This window comes from Tamandua tetradactyla, chromosome 3, assembly GCF_023851605.1.
Source record: "Tamandua tetradactyla isolate mTamTet1 chromosome 3, mTamTet1.pri, whole genome shotgun sequence".
Taxonomy (NCBI): domain Eukaryota; kingdom Metazoa; phylum Chordata; class Mammalia; order Pilosa; family Myrmecophagidae; genus Tamandua; species Tamandua tetradactyla.
In genome coordinates, this window is record NC_135329.1 from 135,507,585 (window position 1) to 135,520,696 (window position 13,112).

The following is a 13,112-nucleotide window of genomic DNA, read 5'->3' on the forward strand; positions in this document are numbered from 1 at the left end:
GTGCTTAAATTTTTTATTTTTTTCATATGTTGCAACATATAGCACTTTTCCTATAAGAGATAGAAGAAACTCACCAGAAAATATCAAGGTTTATTTTTTAAACAAAGCACTAAGATACTAAAAAACTGAATACTTCATAAAGAAAATAGGTTGCTCTCCCCTAAAATTGCCTCTAATGTTAGCTGAATATTAATAAAATCCATAAACCATTAGTACATTATAGCTGCTTTGTTCTGAATTACATAGACCTTTTATGTTTATTCCTCAGTGAAAATGCATAAAAAAATGAAATCCACTCTAATTGTACTCTCTGAAGATAGCTGGTAAAATCATTTCTAGCAGCTATAAATCAATTGTAGTATTAAAATGACCTGCCAGGTGCATCTTCTGGGTATCAGACTAATTAAGGGAATGTATTAATTGCAACTATTCATCAACACCACCAACGTTGTTAGGTAACCCTTACAATGAATCTTTTTACCATATTATCTAGCAATAAAACTGCAGTTTTATAGAATGTGAAAAGAGAGAGAGCTGGGAATGGCTTGTGTTTCTGCTTTTACATTTTTTAAAAAAAGGGCCTTATATAGAGTTGCAACATGGCTAGAATAGAATTTTTTTCTTAAATAAAATCTTTAACCCACCTTCATGCTTGGTTTCTATTGTATTTTACTTAGCAAAACACCTTAAATGTGTCCTAATAAGTCAATTCTAGATTTGAAAGACCAGTTATTTAACTACTTTTTAATCAAATAACTACTGATAATTGCATATTATGGATATGTGTGTGTGTACGTGCATATCTATAATATAATAGTATGTGGTCATGTGTACACATATGCATACACATATACATATATACATACACACAAAACACACATACATTACACCTTTCACCAGATGGGAAGTCAATTAAGCTGTAGTGGTAATTAGTATCAAAAGAATGTCAGAAAAATGTAGACCTTGATTTTAACAGGTAAACAGAGTAGGCTTTTAAAATTAATTTCAAATGACTACCATATCAGTATTATGTAAGAAATTCCTCTAAGCAGAAAAGAAATGTAAAATCTAGGAACTTGATACGAAACAAGAAGTAGTTTTTCTATCTTAATGAACCAGATTCTTAGAGAGTGTTAAGTGGGCTCATTGGTTCTACGATGACATTAATTCACTTTGTTATTTTGGTAACATTTTGTGCACCCAGGTCTCCATAGTACTCCAGTACAAATGACAAGATGACAAATTCCAAATAGAAGAGACTGTTATTTTCCATTCTCCTGGCACAAATCACTGGGAGATTCTGAATAGACCCTGAATATCCAATTCTAAAAGCTGGTTCCAAGCATCTGAAAATGTGGTTACTCTCAAGTCAGGTCTTGGCAATATGTTCTTTTTTGGAATTTCCCTGCATAAATTCTGTTCCATATTCAGAACATTCCAAATCCACACTCTGCAAAGTAGAAAGTGTTCTAGGGCAACTCTCTATTACACTAGCACAACTGATCCCTACAATTACAAATGGGGAGAGATTAAGTCCCCCAGGAATCATGGAAACCATCAGTCCCACACAGCAATGCTCTCAACAGCACTCACTATAGCAGTCACTAATGTCAACTGTGCCAACACAAGTTGCCTAGTGGTATTTGGCTGTGACTAGTCTCAAGTAATGCTGGAGGTCTAACGCCTGTGCGAAGGAAAAAGAAGTCCCTCCTCCTGAGTGGTTGACATTTTGAGGTAAGGAAAGAGATTTGTTTGCTTAACAATTGCCCTAAGTCTAAGAAGGGTCAGTTGCATCCCCCACAATGAGTAGACTAGGGATGAGAAAGTGACGGGCACTGTTGAGAGCTTCTGTTTGAATGGATAATCTCTTCATCTCAACATGGGGAGACAAAGTCACAGCCCCATACCAAGGATTGGCTGTGTAAGTTCCCCATTTCCAAAGATAGAAAAGAAACAAAAAAAGTACTTAGAGGTTGAAGGGGCAGAGAAAGCCCCATGTAAAGACAGTAGAAGAGCATCAGGCTAGAGTGCCCAGCAGCTATAGGAAAGGTCTTCTGTTTCAGCAGTGGTGCCTTCAGCAAGAACTCAGCTAGAAAGGCCAGTCAGTGGGAGGCTGGGAGGGAGTGGGCAAAACACTGATAGGAGTTTCCAAAGGAAACATCTGGTCCATTGAACCTTTCTAAGGTACACCAAGAAGGGAGGATTGAGAGGCAACTGAATCCTCTGCCCATGAATTACTGAAATGCTTCATTTCATTTGAAACTCTCGAAGCTAGCTCTCAAGAAAGAAATATAAAATTTTATGCTAGTTACATTTTTTTTTGAATATTCACTATGTCAGGTGTTGTGCTAAATACTTTGCAAACATGCATTCATCCTTGTTTCATCCTCATCACCACCTACGAGAGGGGAACTGAGATTCATAGAAGACAAATAATGCACAAAATTCCGTGATTCATTGGGAAACCAATCCAGGTCTCTTTGATGATAAGCCTATACTCGCAATCAGTAAACTATACTGCTTCTGAATAGCCTCAGAAAGTTGGAATCATCACAATGTACAAGTAACAAACACGAACTCTCCAATATTCTCTTTTACCATTCTAAAAAACTACACTCACCAAACGATGTCTGATTGACCTATCTTCTAAAATTTCCTATATGCTCCCGTGAAGCAGAATATCCTCTCAATCTTAACAATTTTAAATTTTGATACTTCTTGTAAAGGCAAAACTGGCAAGACAGATGCTCCCATTCAGTAAAAAATAAGATCTTCTGTGTGTGTCATAAGCCTTCACTGAAAATATAAATGCACATTTTCATATCTTTGTTTAATCACCTGGATTTTCACATCACTTTCTTTTGAGTAACAGAGGATGAAAAATGATTTACTACTAATTGTCATACGCTGACCCTAAGAAAACCAGAAAATTTGCACAACACAGGAAAGCAACTGTGATATGCTTCTCTTTATTCAAAAAGTCTGGTTAGAACATAGGAGAGAAACACATATCAGGCCATAGCTATGGAATCCACCAGTGAGAGCTGGAGTAACACAGTAACCATGACAGTGGTGAATGACCAAAAGTAAAGTATTTTCCATACAATTAAATAACTGTACATTCTCTCATGTATATATTTGTATGCTGTATGGCGGGGGTCACATTTCATTCTTTTTCCATGTGAGTAACTCAATATTCCAACACCATTTGTTGAATTTTTTGTTTGTTTCTTTTTGTTGGTTTCTTTGTTTGTTTGTTTGGGAAGTGCATGGACTGGGGATTGAACCCAGGTCTCCCGCATGGCAAGCAAGAATTCTACCACTGAGCTACCCTTGCACCCCCTACCCTCATATGTTTTTACATAAACAAACAATGAAATGTTATTTTGAAGGTCTCATCCACAAACAGAGTCAACCCACTTTTTCTACTTACTGATATTAATTAAGAGAAGAACTTGGAATAATTCCAATCATTCACTTTGGGCTATAAAGTCAGTGTTTTGGGATATTTCCTTTTGGAAACATGTATGCTGTTCAAGACCATTCTTATTTCCCTACTTCTTGACAAGTTCTAAAAAACAATAATAATAAATCTGTTTTATTTCTCAGACTTAGCCAAAATGAAATCAACTTGATTCAGAAAAAAAAGAAAAAAAGCTTGTAAAAGCTATTCAGTTATCCCAGTCAGTCCATTGCTTTACACCTTTTTGAAATTCTCTCCATGCTGGGAACAATAAACTCCCTCTACAGGTTGACATTTTGCATGGTTCTTCATCTTCTTGTGTATATATCAAAGGCACAATTATCTCCGAAGATATTCAAGGTTAAAAATGTAATATCATATTTACCAAGTTTCTTCTTTTACCTTTGACACAGAGTCCATCATGCATTAATGCTTTCAAATCTGACCATGCCCAGGTCCTATCCTTTCCATAGATGATGTAAATCAGCATGCTTTTTCAGATATCCTGGCCTTTCTACTCTCCACTCCATCCTATAGGTAAATAAATTTCTTTGTCAAGCATTTTGATCATGTCACTTCACTTTTCTGGCCATACATCCTCTGACATTTGAACTTCAACTCCAAAGGAAAGTGCTGTTTTAAACACTCCTCAGTCTTCTCGAGAAAGTAAGCTTATTCCTGTTCATTGCCATCACTGTGGCTTGTACAATCCCTATTTTAGAACGCTTCCTACTCTGAAAATTATTAGTGCAAATACATGATGCCACATTAAACTGTGGGCTCTTTAAATGCAGGAATAACGGTTTTTATATCTTATAAAAATAGCACCTTGTATTTTACTTAGCATAAAGTGTCAATCAAATGTTTTTGAGTAAATGCACAAAAAGTCTATTAATTGCCATTACCACCATTTCATAGCTACACTTATGCCGCTTCCCCATCAACCCAGACCAAAGAGTCCTGCTGAAAATGATACACCACAAAGGTAAAGTTATCTTGTCTCCAAAACATGGCAGAGATATTTCTATATTCATAACTAACACGAATGACCTTACCCTTTCTCTATCAGTTCTGGCCCTTTCAAAGCATAGATCAATATTATCTTTCTCCCTTTAAGAAGGGATTTTATTCCAACTAACTCCACATGTCACTTTGTAATTGTGCTTGAACTTATGGTGATGATGACGATGATAAATACCACTTACTAAGAGCCCACTAGTCTACTTTATTTACATCGATGCATTTCCTTTATGATAGTCTTGAAATGTATGAAATGTACATATTATCCCTCATTTACAAAAGAAACAGCTGAGGCTGAAAACATATGAAATAAGCTATTAGTGCCAACTTTTTTTTTTACCACTGACTAAGACACATCTTTTATTGAAGGAAGAGCAAAGCAGATTTTGGCAGACATGCTTTCAAATTTTACTTTAAACATTTACAAGCTTCTAGGCTCCTTAAGAAGTCTGACCAGTTTGCTAATTTATAAAACAGGATTAAAAAGAAAAGTCCAAGGGTTGAGTTTTTTTTTCCTTATTCCCATTCATTTTGCATTCTAACGTAACACTTGTGTCACCCGCTCTCCTCCACACATGCCATACAAAGGGACAGCATGGATTTTGTGCTTCTTCCTCACCTCAAAATACTTACCAAATTCTCTTACATTTGGCATTGGTCTGTGCAAGCACTGCATTACCTGAGATAATAATATATATATATAATAATGAACTGCTGGAATTCCTAATCAATCATGTAGCATCTAACTAGACCTATTACCATTACTTAAAAAGAAAGATAGGCTAAGAAAATATAACTGCACTAACATTACAGGATGAGAGGCTTCCCGATAGAAAAGAGAAGTAGTAAAGAAATTGTAACATTATTTCCATTTCATTAGGGGAGGCTTTACCAGGGTAATGGCATTTAAAATAGTTTTCTAATGGAAACTTTGAATATACACCTGGATGATCATTTCTCATCCTTCAAATCACAAGGGGAGATTTGACAACCTCAGTTTCTTAATGTACCTGTCTGAAACACTCTTTCGTCACACTCAGAGCTCTAGGCTTAGTTAAAGTGCTCTGCAGTCTTAAATGGGAACCAAATGTCTCTTGTCAAGTAAGAGCCTTAGCACATAGTAATATAACCAAATGTTACAATTTATCTTTTGACTGCCCTGGAATTTTCCTGTCAGGGTGCTATTTCTAACTGGTCTGGTCACATTCCTTGGCTTTTGCTTCCAACACAGTCAGAAGGGGCTCCTGGAAATTATCGATCAGCTGTGGCCCTGCAGTGAGACTGAATGCCATTCAATAACATTTCTTGCCAAGAAAACACGATATGCTGAAGGTTGTCATGAAATTCCCATCATGCTGGTTTCCTTTCAGTTCACTGATGCCTCGAAAAGAAGCCTGAAAGGCAGAGTCGACTGATGTGGATGGTGAGTGACAGAAATGCAGGTGGGATTTAAGGGTAACATCCAGAGAACATTTGTTGAAAAACAGAAAACTCTCTTGGGCGCTTATAGCACCCTCTCTAGCACTGCTGTTCTGACAACATCCCCTCTCTGCAGCCCTTTATTCTCCCAACTTCTCAAAGGGCTGCAAGGCCATAAGCAGTAATACAACAGGGAGTACTTATGTCAGCCCCCAAACACATTTCCATGGGCTGAAATATGAGGTGTGGCTAAGTAGACCTCACGATCGCCAGGCTCTACATATTTTATCTGTGCACTCACTCCCTAGAATTGCCCTCCTATTACTGCCCTGATTGTAACTAAAAACAATAAATGAAAATATGCTGAAAGATGACAGTCTAAAGTCATAATGGAAATTACGGGCCCATAAAACAGCACTGAGGTGCCTGGATGGCCATTTGACTAGGAGGACAGATGTCCTGTCCAGACCCAGCGAAGTAGCCTGCTCTCCTCTCTCTGTAACCACACAATGTGCTTTGTCAGTACTGAGACCTGGAAACCTTTCGAGCTGTCTTTCCTGGCAACTTTCCATGACACCTCGCAAATTTATACATGTAAAGTTACCGGGACACTGTCCACCCTGAGAAGAAGTCACTAGAACTGTGTGTTTTTACCCAAGTTGGCATTACTCAAATATTTCTCGTGTCAGACTTGCAGCACTGAATCACTCTGTCGCAACTGTGAATGTCAAATTCTATGCTGGCTCTGAAGAGGCTGCATGTCGAAGTTATTTCTGGGCACTCTCATGAAAAGTTTGTGAAAGAATTACTATAATATTCCCAGTAAGAATAGCTCTGTTCTAGGATGTAAGGACCGGTAGTCCGTGGGAAAAAAGAGAAGAAAGTTCTATGCTCAATATATTAGGGAAGCTCTTTATCTGCTCCTGGAGATATGCAGATAACTGGAATACCTTTGTGATGGGGTGCCATTTCATGGTATAGACTATGAAAAAACTGTTTGGAAATCACTTTTGATTCACCTGAGAGAGTAGGTCCCGTAGAGCTCAGGAAATTCTTGTCACTCTCTTTTTTACTTTAATTTCTTTTCCTTTCATTTTCATTATCAAATAGATAATGAAACTTTGCAAACTCAGGTTGTGCCAAATCATATTGAGAAGCATGTTTGATTGGAGACGGCGTCAGAGTATCTGTGCAGGGCTGCCCTCGGAATCATGGCCTGGACACCGCGCAGGCTAGGGAACTCTTAGAACTTGAAAAACAAATCCTTATTCTGGGACAGCACACCTATCTACCTCATGTTATCTTCATTATGAGGCTGTGATGGCTTTGGATGGTGATGAAATTATGTTAAGTTTGCCTCCATTAAGAAAAGGAAAACACGTTAACATTATCGCAACATAAGCTACTATGTATTTTCTAGCCCCCAAATTCTGCCCAACCTCCACCAACGTCAGTAGCTCTGCTTGGAATGTGTCTGAAGCAGAACAAGCATTGCATTCAGCAAATTGCTTTTGGTAAACGAGGATAGTTTCGTCTTACCCACAGTTCATCCAGTTTCTTTCATTGTGATTACTTCGTTAAGTGTATTGCTTCCTAGCGACATGGATTCAAAACTCTGTGCTTTTTAACGCCAACTGATGAATTTTAAATGCCTTGAGATTGTAGTTTCTCCCCCTGAAACTAAACAAGACATTCTTCAGTCTTTTCCTCTCTCATTTCCACTTTTTTTTTTTAAATCTTCCTTTTGTCCTCTATCTCCTGCTTATCCCTTTCACCTTCTCTCCACTTGTCTCACTCTCTTGATCCATCAGACACAGCCCAGCCGTCTGATAGCTGTACCTTAAAGTAATTTGGGACAGCAGCAAAAGGCTCTGGAATCCTTAGTAATCCGCTTCAGATCCAGCTACTGAGCGCCGGTTAGGCTCCTGAAGAGCCAACAGTCTTTTCAGGCAACTACTTTGGAAATTGAAAACCTGTTAGAGCATCAGTGGAATAACATGAGCCCTGAAACAAACTCATACAAATAGAAAAGAAAATGTCCTTTCGGAGTTACGTTAAAGCACTGCTGAAACAAGTGAAAGGAAGGCAGGCTCTAAGTGATCTCTATCGATGGGCCTCAAACTGGCTGGTGCTTATAAGCAGACTGACTATTTTGCCTGCATTTCAGGTGTCATTAGGCCTCTGCCCTCAAGGCCCAGGCAGCTTAGTCTACTGCACAAAGATTCCTGCCAAAGAGTGAACAAGTAAACCAGAGATAATGCATATTTGAGAGTTACTCCTGGGGTACACGAAACAGGCATAAGGGATCCTCCCCAACAGCGCCTCCTCCTTTGTTTAAGGGAAAGTAGCTGTACAAACACGCCTGCTATAGCTGCTGGCATTTCTGCTTTCTCTCCCCAACTTCTGCAAATGCCCTCTCTCCACTTTTCCCTGTAAAATAACTGCCACGCTCTCACCCCATCCCCCTCCTTTGACTCAGTAACTCATTATCCCCTGGATGACTTTCCTTTCCCACTACCTTGAGCCCTTTACTCTCCCCCCATGACTAAATTACATCAGATCAAAATGTTTGACAGGAACCACAAATATTCAGTGTAAATATTTCTGATGAGCCAAGTTTAGAACAACTTCTCTCTCTTGCTGACAGCATCTCTGAAATTAATCCTATGCTTAAACATTTTCATTTCTGAAAAGCACAAGTAATATTTTTAAACAGGTAACTTTATTTTTTATGTGCCAGACTGCCACTATGAATATCTTTTAATGTGCTGAATGTAATGCATTTCCAGAAATTTCCATTGTCTCTTCTTAATATAGTATTCTCTTTCATGTCTTCTCTCTGTTCCTCAGTTGATACCCTCCCATATCTCGCTGTCATTGTCTTCTATTTTTCAAGCTCCTATCTCTCCTGTTCTCTAGTCTTCCCCCAACTAAAATGCATTCCTCACCTGGCCATTTCTGGTCACCCTGCTACCATCCTAACAATGCATGCCAACATCCCTTTCTCATTCCCATTCTATTCCTCACCCTGGCTCATCCCCTCGTCCCAGGACATCTGAGCTCTGCGAGAATGGGACCAGGATCAGAAGCAGGAAATTTAACAATGGCAGAGCCGTGACAAGTTAATTCAACTCCTGCTGTTAAATTAACCAGCGTTCCAGCCGAGTTAACGCGTCACCCAGTTTCAAAAGGTTAAGCTCCAAGCTTAATCTTATTCATCATTATGAACTCTTCAAATTGGCTGAAATATTTAAAATTCAGTGAGATGAAAGGACTGCAGGAAACATTTAAGAGCCAACTGCCCGGTCTTCAAAAATGGAGAAATAATCTACAGAGATTAGGAAAAGAAGGCTTCAGAATGGGTGAATGGAGACACTGGAGAACCAGGTCAGAGTGAATAATAAAAGGACACTGAGGACAAGGGCATCTTATCTTCCCACTATCATGAAGAGATTCAGGCGTTAGGAAGAAATTTAATGGAGGACCCTGAAAATGCTTGTCCTGTCTCATCATAAGCAACGGACCAAAACTGAATGCTAACGAAAGGGCAGGTACAATAATGCCCGCTGAGCTTTCTGCTCCTCTTTGGACTTTGGACACAGATGGGAGGTGGGTCACAGAGTGCCCCCCACTTATCACTGAGTGGGAGAGAGATCACAGTTCCCTGCTTGCCCTCTACTCAGGCTTCTGTGACAGCCAAGAGCCCAGTGCATTTGAGAGAAGGGACTGTGCAACGGAAAATAATGCTAGAGGTGCTGAGCCTAACATTTTTTACTTGGCTCAGTGTCTAATATATACTAAGGCTTAATAAAGGTTAATGCTGTTATTGTTATTACCATATTATTATTTTAATATTCACTTTTAATCACAAACCTCTGCAGATTTTCGAACAGTATAACAACTGACAGGGAGAGAAACAATATTCCACATGCATCCTTTCCCCTCCTCAATTTCTCACTCCAAACTGAAGCATGAGGTGTTATCTGAAATATTCTTTCACATGTGCATAAGCTCCTAATACCAACCCTTCATGCTGGCCTCATAATTTTAATACCATAATTTGCCCAAGTTGATCTCGATGTCTTAATTTCCTCCCTGCTCCTATTTGTCAACTCACATTTCTTCTTACAAATTCCTTCAAGACCCACCTCTTCTCAGAAGCCTTTTGAATTAATTTGCCAAAATTAATTCTTAATTTCCCAAATAATCACACTTCAACTTCTTGCAAGAGGTAGTTTTAGATTTTATAGAGATATTATTTCGTTGATTGCAAATTAGGTCTGTCTGTCTATTTTATTGGATTACAAGTATCTACAGGACAAAAACCAAGCCTGTATATTTTGAAAAAAATATGTATGCCTAGTACAATGTTTTGCATTTCTTGAATTTCTGATCAGTAAGACCAGGTCTGTGAACCTTTGTATATCCTCAATCTTAATTTTTCTGCCGTATTTCTTTTATCTCTCCTACTCCCTTTCTTTCTCCCTCCTTCTCGTTCTCACTGCTATACATACACACACACACAGAGATAGTCCCTTCCAGTTCATATGCTGCCTTAAATCATTTGCCCTATTCTAATTGTATTGGCAAAAATACCCAATACACTGTCAAACAGTAGTGATAACAGTGAGCATCCACACCCTTAGCAGGTATGACTTTACTGTCTACTGTCTTCTCATTAAATAAGATTCTCCCTTTATATCTGAGTGGGGCTGATTGTATCTTTTTTTTTTTTTTTTTTTTTTTTTTGCATGGGCAGGCACTGGAAAGTGAACCCAGTTGACTGTATTTTGCAAAAAAAGTGACCACATCATCTCCCATTCCCACTGCACTTTTGCAATGTGACTTTGCCATTTCCCCATCCAGAGATGGTGCCTAATTTCACTCCCCCTGAATCAGGATAGGGCTTAGTGATTCTATTGAAACCCACAAAAAGGCAGCAAAAGTGAATTGTGTGATTTCTGAGGCTAGGTCAAAAGAAACCCCCTGTCTCTCAGAAAGCCGACCTCCACACCCTCTGCTTAGGATAAACCTCTCAAAACCCAGCCCACCATGATGTTAGTAGCCAAACCAAATGGAGAGGCCACCATGCAGGTGCTCTAATGAATAGTTTCAAATGAGCCCTGCCTTTGAGTCAACTCAGCCCAGATGCCAGGCATGTGAGAGAAGAAACCTCAAAATGGCTGCACTGCCCAGCTCTCTGAATCCTTCCCAGCTATGCAAGTCCCCAGCTGAGGGCTCAGATATCAAGGAACTGAGCCGTCCCCACAGCGCTGTTAAGAATTCCTAATCCACAGAAACTGTGACTATAATTAACTTGTATGAAATTTTTTATATTAAATAATTTTTAAACTAAACTAAAATTACAGGACAATTTTCAGTGGCAGAATGCTGACCTTCCATGTGGGAGACCCGGGTTCAATTCCTGTACCATACACAACCACCACCCCCCCAAAAATTACATGACAATCCATGAACTTAACTTAGCTAATATTTTCTTCCTTCTCTTCTCATTTTCTTTTTAGCTGCTTTATTTTTACTGTCAAACATATAAAAATAATATGCTCTTCTTTTTTTACACATCTAAATGCATTCAGTTCTTATCATTGGCCAACACTACCCTGACATCTAGAGGTTGTATGGAATGTTCTCTACAGTACATTCCTTGGGAAAGGCTTGTAGGTGCAATATTCTTCGACTTCGTTCAATATTAAACTATTGTTCTAGTTTGCTAGCTGCCAGAATGTAATATACCAGAAACGGAATGGCTTTTAAAAAGGGGAATTTAATGAGTTGCTAGTTTACAGTTCTATGGTCGAGAAAAGGTCCCAATCAAAACAGGTCTATAGAAATGTCTAATTTAAGGCATCCGGGGAAAGACAGACACCTTGGTTCAAAAAGCCCGACAACGTTCAACAATTCTCTCTCAGCTGCAAGGGCACATGGTGAACATGGCGGCGTCTGTTGGCTTTCTCATGGCTCTACCAAAAGGGAATCTCTGCCAAATGTTTCCTCTTTTAAAGGATTCCAGTAAGCAACTCCACCTTCAGTGGGTGGAGACACACCTCCCTGGAAATCATCTAATCAAAAATTACCACCCACAGTTGGGTGGGTCACATCTTCATGGAAACAATCAAAACGCTCCCACTCAGCAATATTGAATGAGGATCAAAGGGCATGGCTTTTCTGGGGTCCACCACAGATTCAGACAAGCACAACTGTTTTTCTCTCATCTTCATTCTTAGAACACATCTTGGCTAGATAGACAATCCTTGTCCATTCTATCCTCAGTTCCTTGGAAACTTTACTCAACTATTGTCTTTATTTGTATGTGGCAAGTGAGAATTCTAATGCCAAGTGACTTACTTTTTCATATATTTTGGTTTGTTTTATCCTCATCAGAAGGACTGAAGGACTATATACATATACGTATAGATAGATAGATTTTTTTTTTTACTAGGATGTCTCAAAGTAAAATGCTCAGACACATGGAGGGCTCTTTCAATATGTATAAGTCTTTTTTTTTTATTTCAGGGAAGTTTCCTTAGATTATAATTTTAAATATTCATTCTGGTCCATTATTTTGTTTTTGTTCTTGGACTCCAATCATATGTTTGTTTGATCTTCATTGCAATCTTACATACCAATTTTTTTCTCTCTGATCCTTTTCCATCTTTCTTTATCTTTATTCTCTTTGTTTTTTCATCCTTATCTTCTGCATCTTTTACTATTATCAAACATATCTACATTCCCTGAACTACCTAGCAAGTAATCTTTATTACTGATATGACTGTCCATTTCTTTAATTATTTCCTTAGTTCAATTAGCTCTTATTTTACATCTTTTTGATGTGTCTATTTTGAATTTCATGGTTTTCTTTTATATTCACAATTGGTTTAATTCATGCCAGAGCATTATCTTTTTTCCAAAGATGCTTTATCTTTAAACTGCTTCTTTTTTTTTCTTTCACAATGAACCCTCACTCCTGTTTCCTTCTCTGCTAGAAGTAATATCTTTCCACAACTGCCACCTCTGGCCCCATAACTTTCCAAGTCCCTTCAATTAATCTATCAAACTTGTTTACAGTATTTCCCCATTGAGAGGAGAACTCTTTTTTTTTTTTCACATGGGCAGGCACCAGGAACCAAACTCGGGTCTCTGGCATGGATGGCAAGCGAGAACTCTGCCACTGAGCTACCGCGGCCCACCT

General features: G+C 38.6%; 1 long non-coding RNA gene across 2 annotated transcripts in view; it reads right to left on the minus strand.

Annotated features, from left to right (window-relative positions):
- Positions 1-3,620: 3,620 nt before the first annotated feature.
- The window catches only part of LOC143677699 (uncharacterized), a 108,317-nt gene continuing 98,825 nt past the window's right edge, over positions 3,621-13,112 (minus strand). The window contains exons 5-6 of one of the 2 annotated variants that reach the window (XR_013172821.1): positions 5,117-5,162; positions 3,621-3,994 (exon numbers count right to left, since the gene is read on the minus strand). This is a non-coding gene — a long non-coding RNA (uncharacterized LOC143677699). The remainder of the gene's footprint in view (positions 3,995-5,116; positions 5,163-13,112) is intronic. The other variant, XR_013172822.1, reaches the window with a different exon arrangement.